The sequence below is a fragment of the Numenius arquata genome, chromosome 17 (assembly GCF_964106895.1).
Source record: "Numenius arquata chromosome 17, bNumArq3.hap1.1, whole genome shotgun sequence".
Classification (NCBI taxonomy): Eukaryota; Metazoa; Chordata; class Aves; order Charadriiformes; family Scolopacidae; genus Numenius; species Numenius arquata.
In genome coordinates this window covers 332161-349937 of record NC_133592.1, presented here as the reverse complement: position 1 = coordinate 349937, position 17777 = coordinate 332161, and positions in this window count along the sequence as shown.

Sequence of the window (17777 nt, the reverse complement as noted above, 5' to 3'; positions counted from 1 at the left end):
TGTTGCACCATCGGTGTGTTTGATACGTTGTGAGATGTTGGTGCAACACTTGTGGTCGTAGATTGCCATCATCTCCCATTCCAACACAGAATTTCATATGCTGCAGAAGTTTCATTCACCAGAGAAACTCACTCATGTTTGTGAGCAAACAACTCAGAAGGAAATACTGATCAGTGAATGGCTTATATCTTTGGATGTTATTTAAGACTCCCTGAAAAAATTAAGTTACCATGAAATTACATTTTGCATTATGTTACTTTATACCACATACACATTAATGTGGCAAAAACGTATTTGAGAAAACTGTTTTAAATCTTTTGTTTACAGAATTAAGACTGAGTTACTACATCAGCTACACTGGTGTAAATTAAGAGAAATTCAATTAAGTGAATTCAGAGCTATAATACTGTATTTTGGAATTGTGTCTGATACATGCTTTCCAATTAGTATAGCACAGACCATGGACTTTGAGTCACTTTCTGTTTGAATTCAAACTTGATTTTAAAAGCCCAGTAACAGAATTTATCCATTACTCTTAATCATTTTTAGTTATTAATTGACCTAAGTACTGAAAATACATACATGTATCACAGAGTGTGTATGAGATGTTCTTTCCCAATTCTGACCATTTACAAATTTTTACAGAGCTTTGAATACTTATTTTGAATTGTAATTAGTATAATTTTGCAGTTAGTGGATAGGGAGTAATGGCTTTCAGGGAAGTTAAAAGTCACACACTAATCTAATTGGACATATTCCCATATACAGTAATTTTGGTTCAGACAGTGAGTGAAAGAGGAAGAAGACTAATGCATATTGCAACTGTTACCTTCCTCTACCTACATAGGTCTGCTGGGAGGTGAGAAGGCCGATTTTTGCCTCCAGTGTAGACTGAATGGCTCAAAAAAACCCCTAAATTCTTATTCAAAGGTCCTTAGTAAAATACCTGGAGAAATAGTGTGACTTTTACTATCTCTTTTTATGAAGTGACATTTTGCTGACACAAGTCCATCTGGAGTTAACATATGGCTCTTTTTTTCCCCCAGGTCAAAAATGGAAGATGAGTGAAAAAAATGTCTTATTTTTACAACTGATCATAGACAGCGTGTTGCAGAGGTAAGAGTAATAGTTTCTGACAATTCACAGGAAACAAAGAACCAAAAATTGAGGCATGCTTGGCAGAAACTGCCTGGCTAGCTGGACATAGATGTTTTCTCTTTCGGCATGTTCCCGAGAAGCATTTGCTGAGCATGTTTTGTTGAGACTCCCAGGACAGAAGTCCTAGTAGGGAGTTGTAATGGGTTTTGCAATGATCACCATTTTTTCCCCATGTGTATGTGCCAACAGCACAGGACTGAGCTATGCCTCTGGCAATAAGTATGGGGTGACTGAAGAATGATTTGCTCTAGGTATGGAACTAATTTTAGTTTCCATTCTAAGTAGCTTCTGGATTTGACACACTACTTTCTTTCCACAGATCTGCATGCTTTGTTATTTTAAACAGAGCTATAAGGTTTGGTTTATGTTGAAAGTAACATAGCGATAAACTAGTTCAGGTCTTCTTCCTGTTTTTATTGAAATCAATGTTTTTGCCTAAAATTGGGTAGCATCAAGGCCCTATACAAAGAAGTTCAATTTTTTTTATACTGGTTTCAGTAGAAATCCAGAGATACTGTTCCTAAGGAATGAAACAACTAGCAAATCACTTAAAGCTGAAGATGTTTTAGATCTGAATTTGGATTGCCTCTCATCTATAGGTAATTTCACTGAATTTCACTGAAGTTTTAGAGTTGGAAGGGACCATAAAGATCATCTAGTCCAACTCCCCTGCCGAAGCAGGATTGCCCAGAGCATGTCAGAGCATGTTACTCAGGACTGCGTCCAGGCGGGTCTTGAAAATCTCCAAAGAAGGGGACTCCACAACCTCCCTGGGCAGCCTGTTCCAGGGCTCTGTCACCCTCACCGTAAAGAAGTTTCTTCTCATATTTGAGTGGAACCTCCTATGTTCCAGCTTGTGCCCGTTGTCTCTCGTCCTCTCACTGGCAACCACTGAAAAGAGTCCGGCTCCCTCCTCCTTCAACCCACCCTTTAGATACTTATAAGCATTGATAAGGTCTCCCCTCAGCCTTCTCTTCTCCAGGCTAAAGAGTCCCAGCTCTCTCAGCCTTTCTTCATAAGGGAGATGCTCCAATCCTTGAATCATCCTCGTTGCCCTTCGCTGGACTCTTTCCAGTAGTTCCCTGTCCCTCTTGAATAGGGGAGCCATGAACTGGATGCAGTATTCCAGTTGTGGCCTCACCAGTGCAGAGTAGAGGGGGAGAATTACTTCCCTCGACCTACTAGCCACACTCTTTCCTATGCAGCCCAGGATTCCATTGGCCTTCCTGGCCACAAGAGCACACTGCTTGCTCATTGTCATTTTGCTGTCTACCAGGACCCCCAGATCTTTCTCTTCAGAGCTTGACTCCAGCAGGTCCACACCTAACCTGTATTGGTGCCTAACATTCTTCTTCGCCAGGTGCAGGACCCTACACTTTTCCCTGTTGAACCTCATGAGGTTCTTCCTTGCCCAGCTCTCCAGCCTGTCCTGTAACCTGTAATATCACAGGTATTGCCTTGTTTTGGCTATTTTGCATAGAAGTTTCAGGAACATATACTTCCAACACTATGAATTATAGCTAGAGTTCAGATATTTATAAATGGCTGTTGTCAGCTTTGAGATAGAAATCTCATTAGCCACATTGTTCATACCTCCGTTGAAAACCCAGATTATTAACAGAGCTCCCAGATTTTCTCTTTCTTTGTGTAGGTGTTTGCACTTCACTGGAAAGGGAGGGTGCGTGAAATATTGTGTCATTATTGCAATGGAACAGAAAAGTTATGTTGTTAGCTCCAGGAGATGGCACTGTGTCCTCTCTGGGCTAAAAATGATATACATAGCTTTGAAATGTACATTCAGAGCCAATGAAAACGTGAGCGGTTTTTGCTCTTTCTTGTTATGAAACACACATTTCATTGTAGGCCTAAATTAATCTTTAACTGCCACAAATATAGCATTTCATCACTTTTATTTTTGCAAATAATTTATATTTAAATGCGGATTTGTATTTTATCATTATCTGTACAGTGCCTTGTATTTTCATATTGCTGTCACAGTGCTTCTCTGCGACATGTGCTTTATAGCCATTTAGAGGACAGGAGAAACAGCAATATGAATATTTTATGATTTACCCGAGATTGTGTTGGGGTTTCTCAGCCAGTTTCGGAGTTGGGTTCCTGTTCATATCAAGTTGTAACTTAATAATGGGTAAATTGCTCTGAAAAACACAAATTCCAAGTATATTAAAAGCCGATTTAGCTAACAAATTGCCCGAGGGGAAAAAAAAAAAAAAAAAAAAAAAAAAGAGACAGAGAAAGGGCCTCCTAAAACGGTTCTGGCTTTGTTGTTCAAGTAGGAAGGAGGTGCTTTTTCACCGAACTTTCTGCGTGGCATTTGAAAGTAGCTGATGCGAAAGGAGTTTTATTTGTGTTGCAAAATGCGCTGGCTGATAACGAAGGGCTGACCAGAAGGGAAATGGGTGAGGCCTTCACATCCTGTGCTCCATCTCCCCGCCGCACGCCGCCTGCACCCAGCTGTCCCGGCTCCTCTACCGAGAGGGGGGCGAGGGGACCCGCAGCCGCTCTCGCGCGCTCTCCCCTCTTACACCCGCTTGTGAGCGTTGTGCAAGGTGCCCTGCCGCACCTCGGGCCAGAAACTTCCCAGAATCTGCTTAAACCCGCCCGAGCGGCGGCCGCCCGCCTCCCCTCCCTCCTTCCTGCCGCCCCGCTGATGTCGGCCGCGCCCCCGCCGGGGCCGCCGCTCCCCTCCGCTCCGCGCCCGCCCGCGGCTGCGCCGGGGAGCCCGCGGCCGCCGATCGCCGCGCTGCCCGCCCCCCGGCACAGCGGGAGCCGCGGCGGCCGCAGCCGCGTTGCGGTGGGGAGGTGGGAGCCGTGTTTGGCAGCCGGGGAAGGAAACGTTATAAAAAGGCTTTGTCTTGGAAATCAGCATCTCCTCCTTGGCGCTGCCGGCGGCGGGGAAAGCCACATTTTCGGTTCGTCTGTTCTTTTCGCCGCCCCAGGCATGTCTTGATATAGCTGCGAGAGACTGCCGTTTTCGTACACTTCCGACGGATGTCTTTGGCTGTAGCGGTAGCGTTTGGGGTTTGAGACTCGGTAGCCTATATCGGTGCGAGCGTGTGTGAAATTCCCATCATCGCAGGCTGAAGGAGGAAGAACTGGAAGAAAGGAGCAGTTGTGTCGGTTTTTCTTCTTGCTGGATCAGCCTTCCTGAATGGTCGCATTACTCTCTTGTGGACACATTGTCAAGCGCATACAGGGAAAGAGGCTTGATTATTTTTTCCTGTGATTGGTTTTCGTCGTGATCATCGTGCAAAAATAACCACTTTTCTCCCAGTTTGCTGGTCCGCACTGAGGCAGCAGGAATATGCTCATGAAGGAGTACCGGATCTGTATGCCTTTGACAGTTGAAGAGGTAAGCTCCAACACCGCTCATGGTTAGACTCTGACTTACCAGGGGTTTTCTTTTTCAAGGCGAGTTGAGGTTGTATTTGTTTTACTGAATATTTTTTCTTTGTGTAATGAACTTAGTCGGAGGTGATTGGTTAGAGAGGAATGTTTTTATTGGAAAATAAGGGAATCCTGCAGGAACGAAGCTAACTTAAGTGTATCAAAAGCATTGTGTCGTCAAAATATGGGTTATAAAAATTTTCCAACCGGACTTTTAAGAAGAATCTTATGCACATTTGCGAGGGAATGTTTTGTGCTGAAATCCTCTATCTGATAAAGCATTTGTCCAAACACCAGATTCTAAATATATCTTCACGTTTGCTTAAAATACCCTTGCAGATGAACATGGCCTGAAACTCTAGCACAGGTAGGGTAGATAGGTGATAATTTATTAGTAAAACTTTTTTTGTCATTTAAAGAAACCGTGGGAAGTCAAACTGCTTTTTGATGGTGTTCTCGACTGTTAGGAGCATGATGTCTGTCTTTATTTGCAAATATCCTTCCTGTTTATTGTTTTAAGTAAGATAGTAATCCCTACATATAACACACGTGCTATATAGATACTTGTGCGTATGAATAGGTGCAATAGGTACCTAAAGGCCTGATGGCATATGTAAATAAGATGGTGCTTTCTGGTTTATAGCGGCTCGCACGTGTAAAAAGAAGATAGATGTTTTATTTAGCCGTTTATGCTATAGAAGTGGACGTTGGAGAGGGGGAACAAACCTGCTCTCGCGCCGAACCCGCACCGCGGATCTTGCGCCGCAGTTTCTCTTCTCCTTGTGGGTGACGCCGGGGCCGCCAGGGGGCGCTCTGCTGCCGGCCGCCAGGGGGCGCCCTGCCCGCGCCCCGCTCGCCCCCCGCGGGCGGAGGCTCCGCTCCGAAGGTCTGCGCGGGGGGTCCCGGGGGCCCCACCGCCTCCTCCGCGGCCGTGGGACGCTGCTGGCTGGCTGCAGCCGGCGGTCCTGATGGAATAGAGCTCAAAGGCAGAGTAAGCCCTTTTTCGGCCCCTCGCCCCCGAGGTTATCACAAAACACATTTACTTTGCAAGTTATTTTACACGGTTTTTGTGTAAGTACATCCAGGTGAGTGCTGCACAATTTTATTTGATTTTTTGCAATCTGTGTATAGGAGTCCTCAGGAGTATGATAGAGTTGTCATTTCAATGGTCTTTTTGTCTGTATGTTCAGATTTGGCAAATTAACAGTATTCTAAAACTGAGAATTTAAACCACCAAATATTTACTTCAGGCTGCTCAGGAAATTCCTTCTTCTGAGAGCAGGACCTGAAAACACCACATACGTGTAGGTTTAATTCTAGCATTTTTCCAACCAAGTTATATAATATGCTGCGATATTGTATGATATTATTCTTTTAACACGTAATTTTGTTTATTGTATTATCCTAATGTAGACAACATTTTATCCAAGCCAGTTCCTGATGTCCTCAGACTACCGTACTTAGTTAATAACAGTTCATTATGTCATCAGAAGGGAGTGGATCTAATTTATTTTGAAAAATTGTTGTTAAACAAGATTTTCAGATAGAGAAAAGTTTAAAAATCTCCCAAAACAGGAATGCCTGATGCATGGTGAGGGAGAAGACAATGTTGGAAGTCTTTGTTCTCTAGAATGCTAAGAGAATTAGTAAAGATACTCACGTGTCTTGCAGTTTCGCTTATGTTGAAACATCCATTATTTAATCCAAGAGCTGCGGCTGAGATGGCTTAATGAGGGACCTAGAACATGTTCAATATTTAGTATGAATTTCATTATTAATTATAAAATGAACTAGGACAAAATTGTGAAATTAGCAGCTATCATTTTTTTTAATACTATTTACATACTAAAAATATTCTGGATTGTATTTCTTATCGTGATTCATCTTTGTGGTGTTTTCTACAGTCTATGAAGGTGTTATTATTTTTCCTTTAGTTGCACATTCACTCCCAATAATGTGTGATGGTTTTGGCATTTGTGTAGAATAAAGTGATGTGTTTTGCAGTCATTAGGAGAAAATCACGGGTCAATGCTCGCCCTTCAAAAGCCAGCAGCCTTTTGGCTCTAAGAGGGCCAAAGCACCTTCTGCAGGGTGATAAATCACTGAAGTTCAGTGGGCTTTGACAAAAATGCAATTTCCAAAGGACATGCAATTTCTCACAGGATTGGGATGTCGGGCCCTGCTCTGCAGTGGCACTTGGGTACCTAACTCGCATTGACATTACTGGGAGTTAAGCATATAGGTATTTTTGAGGCTGTTGGTTTCAACAGGTATGTAAAAAATGCAGTTTGTTCTTACGCAGCTGCATGGCTTCCTTTTTTGTGCTGTTTTTCTCACTTAGACTTTACAACTCTGTTTTTTCCACTGTTTGAAAGGTCCGGCTTTTGGCCTCTGCACTTTATACATACATTCAAAAGCATTTCCTTGAGTGGTTGTCTTTTTAGCACCGACTTAGCACCAGCAGAAGTAGGGAGGTGATTGTGCCCCTGTACTCAGCACTGGTGAGGCCACACCTTGAGTATTGTGTCCAGTTTTGGGCACCTCAATACAAGAGAGATATCGAGGTGCTAGAGCGAGTGCAGAGGAGGGCAATGAAGCTGGTGAAGGGCCTGGAAAACAAATCATATGAAGAGCGGTTGAAGGAGCTGGGACTATTTAGTATGAGGAAGAGGAGGCTGAGGGGAGACCTCATCACTCTCTACAACTACTTGAAAGGAGACTGTAGAGAGGTTGGTGCTGGTCTCTTCGCACAGGTAATTAATGACAGAACGAGAGGGAACGGCTTCAAGCTCCAACAGGGTAGGTTTAGACTGAACATTAGGAAAGAATTTTTCACAGAAAGAGTGGTCGGGCATTGGAATAGGCTGCCCAGGGAGGTGGTTGAGTCATCATCCCTGGATGTGTTTAAGAGACGTTTAGATGTGGTGTTGGGGGATATGGTATAGGGGAGAACTTTGTAGAGTAGGGTAGATGGTTGGACTCGATGATCCCAAGGGTCTCTCCCAACCTAGATGATTCTATGATTCTATGACTTGCTAGTTACCCATACATAGAAGTCTCACAGCATGAATGAGAAAGAATTCCGGCTTTAGTCTGTGGTGTGGCGTTGTCACCAAAACCAGAGTGGCTTCCCCTGTCATTCCTGTGAAAATATTCAGGTACAGGAGGCAAAAAGAAGTGTTAACTATGTCAGCCAAGCACCTGCACCCGATCTTCTGTAGTCAGATTTTGTGTGTAATGTGAAAAAAACGCGCATTAAAATGATGCGGAATGTCCAGTTGAGTAACTAGAGTTCATTACTTTGCATGTAAATAAATATGCACACAGCAATATAGCAATTAGTATTACACTGGCTGACTATTAGGACCTAAATTTATCTCTAGAGAAGAGTTAAATTAAAACTGTGAGATGTCACTGTAACAGCAACACTGTCTCCAGGTTTGAAGAGTTTCTGGCATTGTTGTGGATAGGAGAATTCTGCAAAGCTGGTCTTCATTAGCTACTGCAGGTCCTGTTCTTAAGGCACTCTTTCATTGATTCCCTTATTAGATAAGATACCCAAATATTTATGGGAGTTTTGTTTGTGTACCTGTCAGCTTGGAGGCCAAATACTTTCTGGCAAATAAAACATTTCCTAAGAAATGCTGATTGCTACAGACTCAACTGCTTTTGTGTGTTTCGAGCTAGGATACAGGAGTCAGAGGTACAGTTTTGTTCCTTGTCCATAAGCACCAGAAAAGACAGGCTGTTCCCAGCTTGCTAGGATGCTGTGGCACCACACTACAGTTCTTATTCAAGGCTGAGGCTGACTCATTAAACTAAATTTTTATTGACAGTTATTTGGGACTGTTATATATATATTGTTGCAAGCTGCCTGATCAGCTTTAAAATAATTTGAGAAAAGAAATATCGTGTTAATTTCTAAGCAAAATAATAACAACTGCTGTGAGAACTTTGTAAATTAGGCCAGAATATAGCTGCTGATTGACGAAGTCAATAGGATTACCAATTAGAAGTCATTCTTTACCGTGTTTATGGTACTTTTGGGAGGTATGCATGCCAATTCAGTCCTTTTGTTAACACTGAAACCTTATAAATTAGAAAAAGCCATTTCTTTTCATTAATACATAAAGCAAGTAAAATGTGTTGCCATAATTACTTAAGATATGTTACCAGTCTTCATCCCAGCTGCAATTAATAAACAAGCCTGCTTCTTGGTTATTTTTCCCCTTGCATTTTCATGTGTTAGCTCATTCTTACAGATAGGTTGTTACATCATCTGAGAGAATATTATAATAGGCTGCATTGTGGTTTTTTAAATATCATCAGTTAAAAAACCACATTCTTAAGCAAGTGAAAAGAACATCAAGCAACAAATCTGATAGGCTAGCATGTTACTGACCTTTTATTTTGGAAGAGGCAAAGTACAGTGAAGTTTACGATTTGTGTGGAAAGTGCTTATTCTTTCCGGGAATAGGTGGAAAGACATTTTTGCTGGATCCTGTTGAAAATGGAGTTGTTATTGCTATAAAATGCTAATAAAGATATGAAGCTAGGTTGTATGTATTTAAAAGCTGAACATCAAATAAAATACAGTAGTCATCATAGGGTTTTTTCCTTGGAAGCAAGGATGACCATTAACATTTCTGTTAGTTCTGAACTTCACGTGTATGGCCAGTACTGAAAGTCCTAATAGGTTTTTCTTTGGTTTGTTCTTCATTTCAACCAAGATTTCTTTCTGCTGAAGTTGGTGGAATTGCTTCCATTCTGTGCTTTAAATAAAAGCTAAGTTTGGTCTGTGGGGAGCACTGCCTGCATGAGGTGTGGGGGAACAGCTGTATTGTCATGAATACAAACAAGCAGAGACCTGCAAAATGTTTTTCAACAAAAAAATCCTTTCAACGTGAACAAATTCTTGTTCTAGAGGTGTCATGCTTGCTCCTTGATAAAAATATCCAGTGTTTAGCTCGTTTCAAGCATTATGAATTCTCCCACTGTGGATTATTTATGTAAAATTATTTCAACAACATGTAAAACAGTACTTGTATTCTCTGAATCTTGTGTACATTTCTTCTTTAGAAGATTTCATAGTCTACTGTTTTGTGTACAAAGGATACTTGTTATAACATGTTTTATTCAGACAGATTTAAAGCTCAATGAAAGCATTTGCAAAAGTGTTTTTATGCCCTGAGAGTTAGCAGGTGTTTTGATATGTAGACATAACTATATGTATGTAGAACAGAAAAGCCTTTAGTAGGGTATAAAGTGTAAAATACATTTTGTCTAAACTATAGTTATCGACTGCAGGACAAACTGCATATACTTATCCTGCAGTTAATTCAGATAGATTAAATAATGTTTGACTATGTATGCTTTTTCGATTTCCCAGCTATAACCACAGAACGTGTTTTCAGGAATATATAAATGTACAGAACATTTGAAAAAGCAGTATGCTAGCTGTAAGCAAGCATAAGGTGAAGTCAGCTTTTCACATTTAATTCAATTTAATTACTTGTAAATAAAATAATAGTTGGTCCATGTCATGACCATGATCTCTGCAGAAAAAGTTTATCTGGCAATTTTGAGCTGAAGTTCACCAGCAAAAATAAAGGCTTAATGTGCAATTTTAATTTAAACTATCAACAGCTGTAATGCATTTCTAGTCTTAGACTGATTCCTTTACAAGATACTGAAGTGCTATGAGAAGTAAGGGACTTTTTACTCTAGTTAATCATTCTTTCTGGATATGCCTCACAAGAACATCACCTGCCTTACCTTCTTTTTGCAGTTAATACTGTGGATGCACTGATACATTTGTCTGAGTAGCATTCAGAGTTAATTATTGATCTAGAAAAGCTCTTTACTCCATTATGAATGTCTTTTTACCCTTCAAAAGGAATCATTGTGTAAGACTCTTGTTAGTGAACAGATCCGATCTGGTCTTTGTGGGCGGTCATGTCTACTGGCATCACAAGGCCTTTGCTACATACAGTGTGACCTTAAATTGACCTTAAAGCTTATGGACTGGGAAGAATCATTTTAATGATACAGTAGATAAAATAGATGAGAGAAAGCACTGGAAGTTAGCTTTTAGTACCAAGTAAGAACAGTTATTTAATTTTCTTTTGATACAGTCTAGTTGTAAGAATGAACAGATGAAAGTGTGAGCTGTGTTTTACCATGAGAAGAAAATAAATACCTTGCTTTAGCTTGACCTTCCTGTACCAGTTGTAGTCACCTAGAGAGCTATAAAACAAAGCAATGCAGAGCAGATATCAAATCTTTGCAAGTAGAAGACCAAAAATAGCCAATTTTCTCCTTTACTGCTGTTTGTGCGTTTCAATACAACTCTGTGAAAGAAACAAGACAACCTTTGTTCTTAAAGTTTCAGTGTAAACCATTAAAAAACCTTTCAGTGGAAAGGATTAGCTATTACTCAAGGAACTCCAGACTCTGACATACATCTCTCTTCATCTCTCTTGCTCTGTCTCTCCTCATCAACGCTTGTTTTCTCCAAGGTCTATATAGCAAATAATACTACACATTTGATTTGAAGGCTTTCTTGGCAAAATATAGGGCTCAGTTTTGCGTTTCCCATAAAAGAAAATGCAGCTTGTCAGTGGTTTAGGACATTTTCTAGTCAAAGCACGCTACAGAGCTTTGATGCTATCAAGAACTCCACAAAGTGTGTTTGTCTTTGAAGCATAATGTAGGTTCAGAAACAAAAGAACAGGGAGAGGAAAACACAGAATGCTAATACCAGCTTTTAAAACTTACTGCTTTCTGGGGTTTTATTTTTGGGATGAACTTCAAGTTCCTGAGATCACGAATTTCTTGTAAGAGTTGGTGTGAATGCTGAATGGTTGGCACTTTTGTAGTTGTGGCCACTTTTGTTTATGTACCTACTAATGAATGTAGATGCCTATATTAGCACCCTGAAGTTTGATAACTCTGATATGTCAAATACATTTTCCCTTAGTCCAGTCTGTTTAATTTCCTACTCTATCTAATTGTAAGGTTAGAAATAATACCAATATACCAATTTTCGTGTGCTTTTTGCCCGACTGCACATGTTAAAAAAGTATTAGGTGATTTATAGCCCTTAAAGTATATAAAGTGCTTTAGATTATAGGAAGAGAAAGATTTCTGTAATAACTAGGAAAGATTAAAAATTTTATTTTTCTTCATGAGTGTTCAGTTTAGTCTGGTAGGCATTTGTATTCTTAAAATATGTTAGACATCATGTTCTTTTGTACAAAAGACTGCCTAGTCAGGTAATGGAAAACCCATAATATATAACAATGATTCATTCACGTTATTCTTTGTGACTAGTGAGCTGACAAATATGTTCCCCAGGCTGTCCTTATAGAACCGAGTCAGTTGTGGCTGCTGAAATACATACAGGCTTTCCATCTTGAGTGTCTAACCTAACACAGAAGCAACTGTTAAATACTGTAAGGACGGAGATAGATAATGCACACATGTGAACTGTTGAAATATACTCAATAATTGTGGGTGAGGGATAATTCTTTATATCCTTGCTCATGGAAAAGTTATTTGTCATTTAAAATATTTTTTTTCAAATATTTATGGTTTTCCTTACATTGTATCCTTATCTTCTTTGGTTCATAGAGCATATATCGTGACCAGCAGTATATTTTGTAAGACTTGATACCAATATAAAGTAAACAGTGAGGTTTCATGCAAATTTGCTGCTATAGTTCTCCAGTGCAGCCTGAAGAGCTTTGTGTAGGCCTATTGTGCATGTATTTAAGTGAAATTGCCACTGTCTGCATGCGTCTAGAAAGAAAGGAGAAAGGTGCTCCCCAGGAGTAGGTTTAAAAAGGAGTAATTTAGATTTCAAGTAGGGTTAACAGATGGGTTTACAGTCTGTAGGTGCGGAAACTAGACTTGAACCTAACCTGTGTTTATATGCAGTGCTTTTAGTCTAGCCTTGGTCTTGTTTATCTCCTCCTCAGTTCATCGTTTCTTCCCAATTTTGGTTATAAGCAATCAGCCAATTTTGAAACTTTGGATGTGTATTAAAATACTATTTTTATTTTTATAAAGTATAATGCAGGGTGCTAAATTGTAGGAATGACATTTTAGTGGATTTTCTTGGAAAAAAGTCCCTATCTTCCATTTTTTTCCTGTTTGTGGTCAGAAAATGCTGAAGCAGTTTTGGATTCTATTAGTTTTGTACTGTTACAGTTCTACAGCTGGTTTACAGTGCACACTCGTGGCTTTCGCATATACTTAACTTGCGCACATACTTAGTTTAAAGCACATGTCACATGTTCAGAGTCACATACATAAATGTTTGTAGACTGGGTTTAATAAAAGACTTGTTCATATGCTTTCCAGAAAAATCATGGTCTCTATTTAGGAGTTTTTACGTGTCTGTTCTAAGATTAGTCTTGCCTAAGTGATTTAGGAATACTTCAGCTCTGTGGGAATTGTTTTCTGTGAACACACTGAGTATGCCTTATTTTCCACTTCATCACACTAAATGTCATATTAGGTTTAATATGTTGCCTGATTAATGACTATGTTTAAATTTTTTTCAGTAAAAATATTATTACAATGCATGACAAAATAATTATCTGATAATGACATTCTAGTATAACGCATAATGTTGCTCAATTGCTTGATTAACAATCAGTCACTGACGAAAGTCAGAAACACAACTAATTGTTGAATACATTTTCAGCTTTTTGCTCTCGTCTTATATAAAAGTAATTAAAAAAATATAAAAATAACCTTTTGTGTTAGCATCACTATGTTACTTGAAAGGTTACCAAAATACCGAAGTCCACTGTGAACCAAAAAATTGTATTTATCCAAAAGATAAAGACAATGATAATCCTACTGATAAGCATGAAATTCTTACACATGCCAAACTCATATTTCTCCTGGTCATATAGAGATGTTTTTTTTTTTAAGTAGTCTCACTTGTTAGGACCATTGAGACTAGTATGTATAATCTTATCTTCTGAAAGATGCTTGACAAATTTATCCAGCTATTTATCTGATTTTTGTCAGGTTTTCTTTGAAAGTGCAGATTAGCTGACCTTTAAGTAATATTTTCATTTAATAAATTAATTGTACAGTGATTTGAAATAAGCCAAACGAAACATATGAAATGTATGCAGGATTACAGTCTTAAATTTTATGTTGAGTCTATGTGATAAAAGAAGCAGGCAGGTTACTTATTTAAATCTTACTTCAGTGGATCAGCTTTTGTTTTGCTTCACTCTGTGTGAAAGGAAAATCATTCAGTGGAATTTAGACCATAGTAATACTAATGAGTTCTGTCACTGGTGTCAGAGGCCAAGATTTCAACAAATATGTATGACAAATCACAGCATATTTTTAGAATAGAAATTTTGGGAACTTAAATTCCATTTTGCATGGTCTAAACCTGAAATAATTCCATTGACCTCAGTAGATCCATTCCAGATTTCTATCAGTCCCATCAAAAGTAGACTTTAACCAATGGCTATAATCTCAAAGACAATGTAAATTTCTCAAATTTCTCTTTCTTGTTATTCTTAACAAGAAAGAAATCAAGCTGATGTCTCTAATTCTTTAGCATTCTTACCTAACCTAAAAGACATTTTCACACGGTTAGATTAGGGCCCCAGACTTGTGTCAAACCTATGGTAACATCTTTGAGCCTACGCAGAATTAAATGATTGCTGTCCTCACACCATAAAACTTGGCAGTAACCTCTTCACTCTCAATTTTCAGTCCTAACTTTGTGGAAACTCGGATCCTCTTTTCTTTCTCCCATTTTTTGAGTCCTTGGTCATCCTCCTGAACAAGGAAGCCTGGCCAACCACAGCAGGCGTCCGGCCAGCTGGCAAAAAGCTGCTGCTCAGAACAAGAGTCTGCTGCTCTTGTGCTGCCTCAGTGTTGCAGAGAATAAGGAACTACACAGCAGAATAAAACAATTGATAACGCAGCTCCCCTCGGAGTACAAAGCTCAGGCTTGAATGTCAGTATTCCCTCAGTTACCATGGATCTTTGCACCCGGGCTGAGACTAAAGAGAGCACCGAGTTCCAAAATCTTTCAAAGGTTTTAGAGGGTTGCTGAATTTATTTGCATTTCTGAACTGTTTGGTACTCAGTTAAACCCAAGTTTTTTGGTTTGTTTCGCCTTTTTTTCTTTTCCCCCAAGGATCTCTGATGCACGTTTGGGATAAATTCTCCCTCTCCCCACCTTAGCTTCAGTGGAAGCAGAGTAAAGCCTACTGGGGGTGTATGTGTGTTAATTTGTTTTCCCTTTTTTTGCTACAACTTATTTTCTCCACTATCTCTGCTTTTTTCATGTCTGAACATAAACTCACTCACAGTCAAGTGATGCCGAACTTCTAAATCTATTCTGAGTGGGTTTGAGATGAGGCAAACAACATTTTAGTGGAAATGTTATGTCATAGTAACAAATGCCTATGGATTAGTTAGTTTATTTCCGGGACCTCATGGGCTATACATTGCTATTTATAATTTAACTTTCTCAAGCAGCCACAACTGTGTTTATGTTACCATGGTGTTACTTGCTGTACTTGAGGGTGGATAGTAAATGCTATAATTGAAAATAGATACTCCCACTGAAATAAGTGTGACAGGTGGTTATGTTTTTATCTAATCGTGCTGCAAGCATAATACAAGTTAAATGTGGATACCTCTAACCCTGCCTTTTCGCCAAGACATTTTCAGACATGCCAGTTTGTCATTAGTGGCCAGAACTGGAGTAAACAACATGAGTGATTTGTCTTGTGACAGTCCAAGGAATGTCAGTGGCAATCAGTGAATATCCTTTACTTCAGAAAGCAAATGTTCTTATGCAGGAGAAAAGGAGATGCTCTGATGCAGGGGGGGAGTTCTGTATCTCATCCTTCTTCTGGGGACCATAGTCTGGATAAAGCATTTGAGGAACAGTGATTGCTGTTTCCTTGTGATTTTCTCATGTTAACTCTCTTACCTATCTCATCTCTTAATTTCCTTCAGTTGTCTGCCGTAAGGAATTGCGCATCTGTTTTGAAGTCTGCCCCATCTTAATATCACGTGGCTTAATTTGATGTTAGCTTACACTTGCCTTCCTGGTGTTGGCAACGCACATCCTATGGGCAAAACTGTTCAAACTATCCGCCTCTCACAACCATGAGAATAGCTTTTGATTAAATTTGGTTAACTCCCATAAAATCAGTTAAATGTTTTATATGTAATATATACATATATTTTTTTATATGAATACATATGAATACATATATACATTCTTCAGAGTAATACAACAGAAACATAAGGATAGGATTGGAAAGGATTAGGATTGTAGATTTTTCTCTTGGAAATATTCTAAAATGTGAAAATTAAATAATTCAGAATAGTAATATTGTTTCACACTCTCTACTTACTGCTAAAAGTCATACGCCCAAGACTATTAAGTAACCAAGTATGAGCACTTCAGTCAGGATAGTATGGTTATTATCAAAGGCATTTGTAAAATACATTTTAATAGAATCATACAAAAGATAAGTAACTGGTGCAATTGTATGAACAGGAAAGTGCAGAGTAGAGATTGTTGTATGAGTTATGCACAGCAGTCTCCCGCTGAGAATTTTTGTACCTTTTTTAGAAGTAGCTGTCAGAATTCCATCTTTGCTCTGTGAAGTTTTGTAGCAACCAAAGGCTAATTGGGTCCTCAAATTTTTCATATAGCTGTAGGATATAAAATATATAAAAAGAATTTTCATCAGCAGGCGATGATGTGTGCATACGTAGATTTTCTCTTGAACTCAGTTCAAGGTTGTTCTTCAGTTTTCCCTCTGCATTTTGCCCAATGAATATAGCAAAGCCAAAAAAAAAAAAAAAAGTGGCTCAGGAGGTGGTATGATTTGTCATATTTTGGTTTTAAGCTGGTTTACATTGGCTTGAAATGTTAATGTTATTTAAACCAGTATCACTTCCTGTGTACACATGACAATCAGAGTTTAAGTCTTAAAGCTTTGCAAGGAGGTCCTTAAGGCCTCTTGCAAACTTCTAGCAATTGCATTCCTTTCCACAGGTTGGTTGTTATACTTAACATCTTTGTTTGTAGGCCTTTTCCACATGTAGCAGTTTTGGAAGTTAGATTTGCAAATTAAGTGAGCTACTTTAGCTTTCTAGACTTACCTTAGAGGTAGCAGTTGATTGACTTTATTATCACAGAAAAGCTGAGGACATTCCCTAGGGCCACTAACAAACTTCCATGTAACAGTAAGGCTGCAGTAAAGCATTAGTCTTTGAAGTATTCATGCATATTTAATGGTAAGGAAAGAAAAAGAAAAGTCAGCATTGTAGCCAATCCAAAACTTTGACAAGAACAGTGAGTTAAGAAAAAAAGCATTGAGTTTGCAAGATGTTTTTGATCAAACGAAATAAAAAATTCAGTACTGAAGGTGATTTAGTATAGATTAGAATTGTGTCATAGTTCTATGCATCCAAATGGAAGTTCGCTATCAATCTTGGGTTTTTAACCATCTTGCTGAGTTATCCCTGTTCAGCTGGTGGTCCTGGTCTTTTTTGTAGCTGTAGGACCTCTGCTTTCTTCTGGTGCTGGCACAGAGCCTGAAAGGTCCCACAGTCCTTGCTTAAACCAGGGGTGCTCTGGATCTGCCTGAATCTCATCTAAAATTGACTGTTCACCTGGGAAGTAACTAACTAGCATTTCTAACCAGTGTAGCCTATGTGGGTACAGGAGTTAGAGTCTTGAGTCAGATGCTGTTTTAGCAAAGTCTTCTTCAGTTACAGACCAGAATTTTGTCTTGATGTTTATGAAAGATTTGCCATTGTGCTCTACGGGACTTCATTATGTTGAGTTTATATCTGGTTATTCCGTGCTTTTCTTAGACAGTTATCTTTTAATATTCATTCTTAACAGTCACAATTATCTGCGTGAAATTCTAGTTTGAATTTTTATGTTAGTGTTGATAAGTGGTTCCTGATACCCCTCCCTCCCGCTTCAAGTATTCATTTTTGCTGTCTTGCTGCTTAACTCCAGGTTAGACACTGCAGTGCAGATGCTCCATGACTCTTGATCCAAACCAAGATTTTAACCCATTCTGTCAGCTAGAAGAAAATAAGTGAAGAGGGAACAAGGATGGCATTTCAGAAGGCATTTTTCAGAGAAAGGAATTTAATAAATAATAAGGTTGTACAGCAATAGGCAGAAT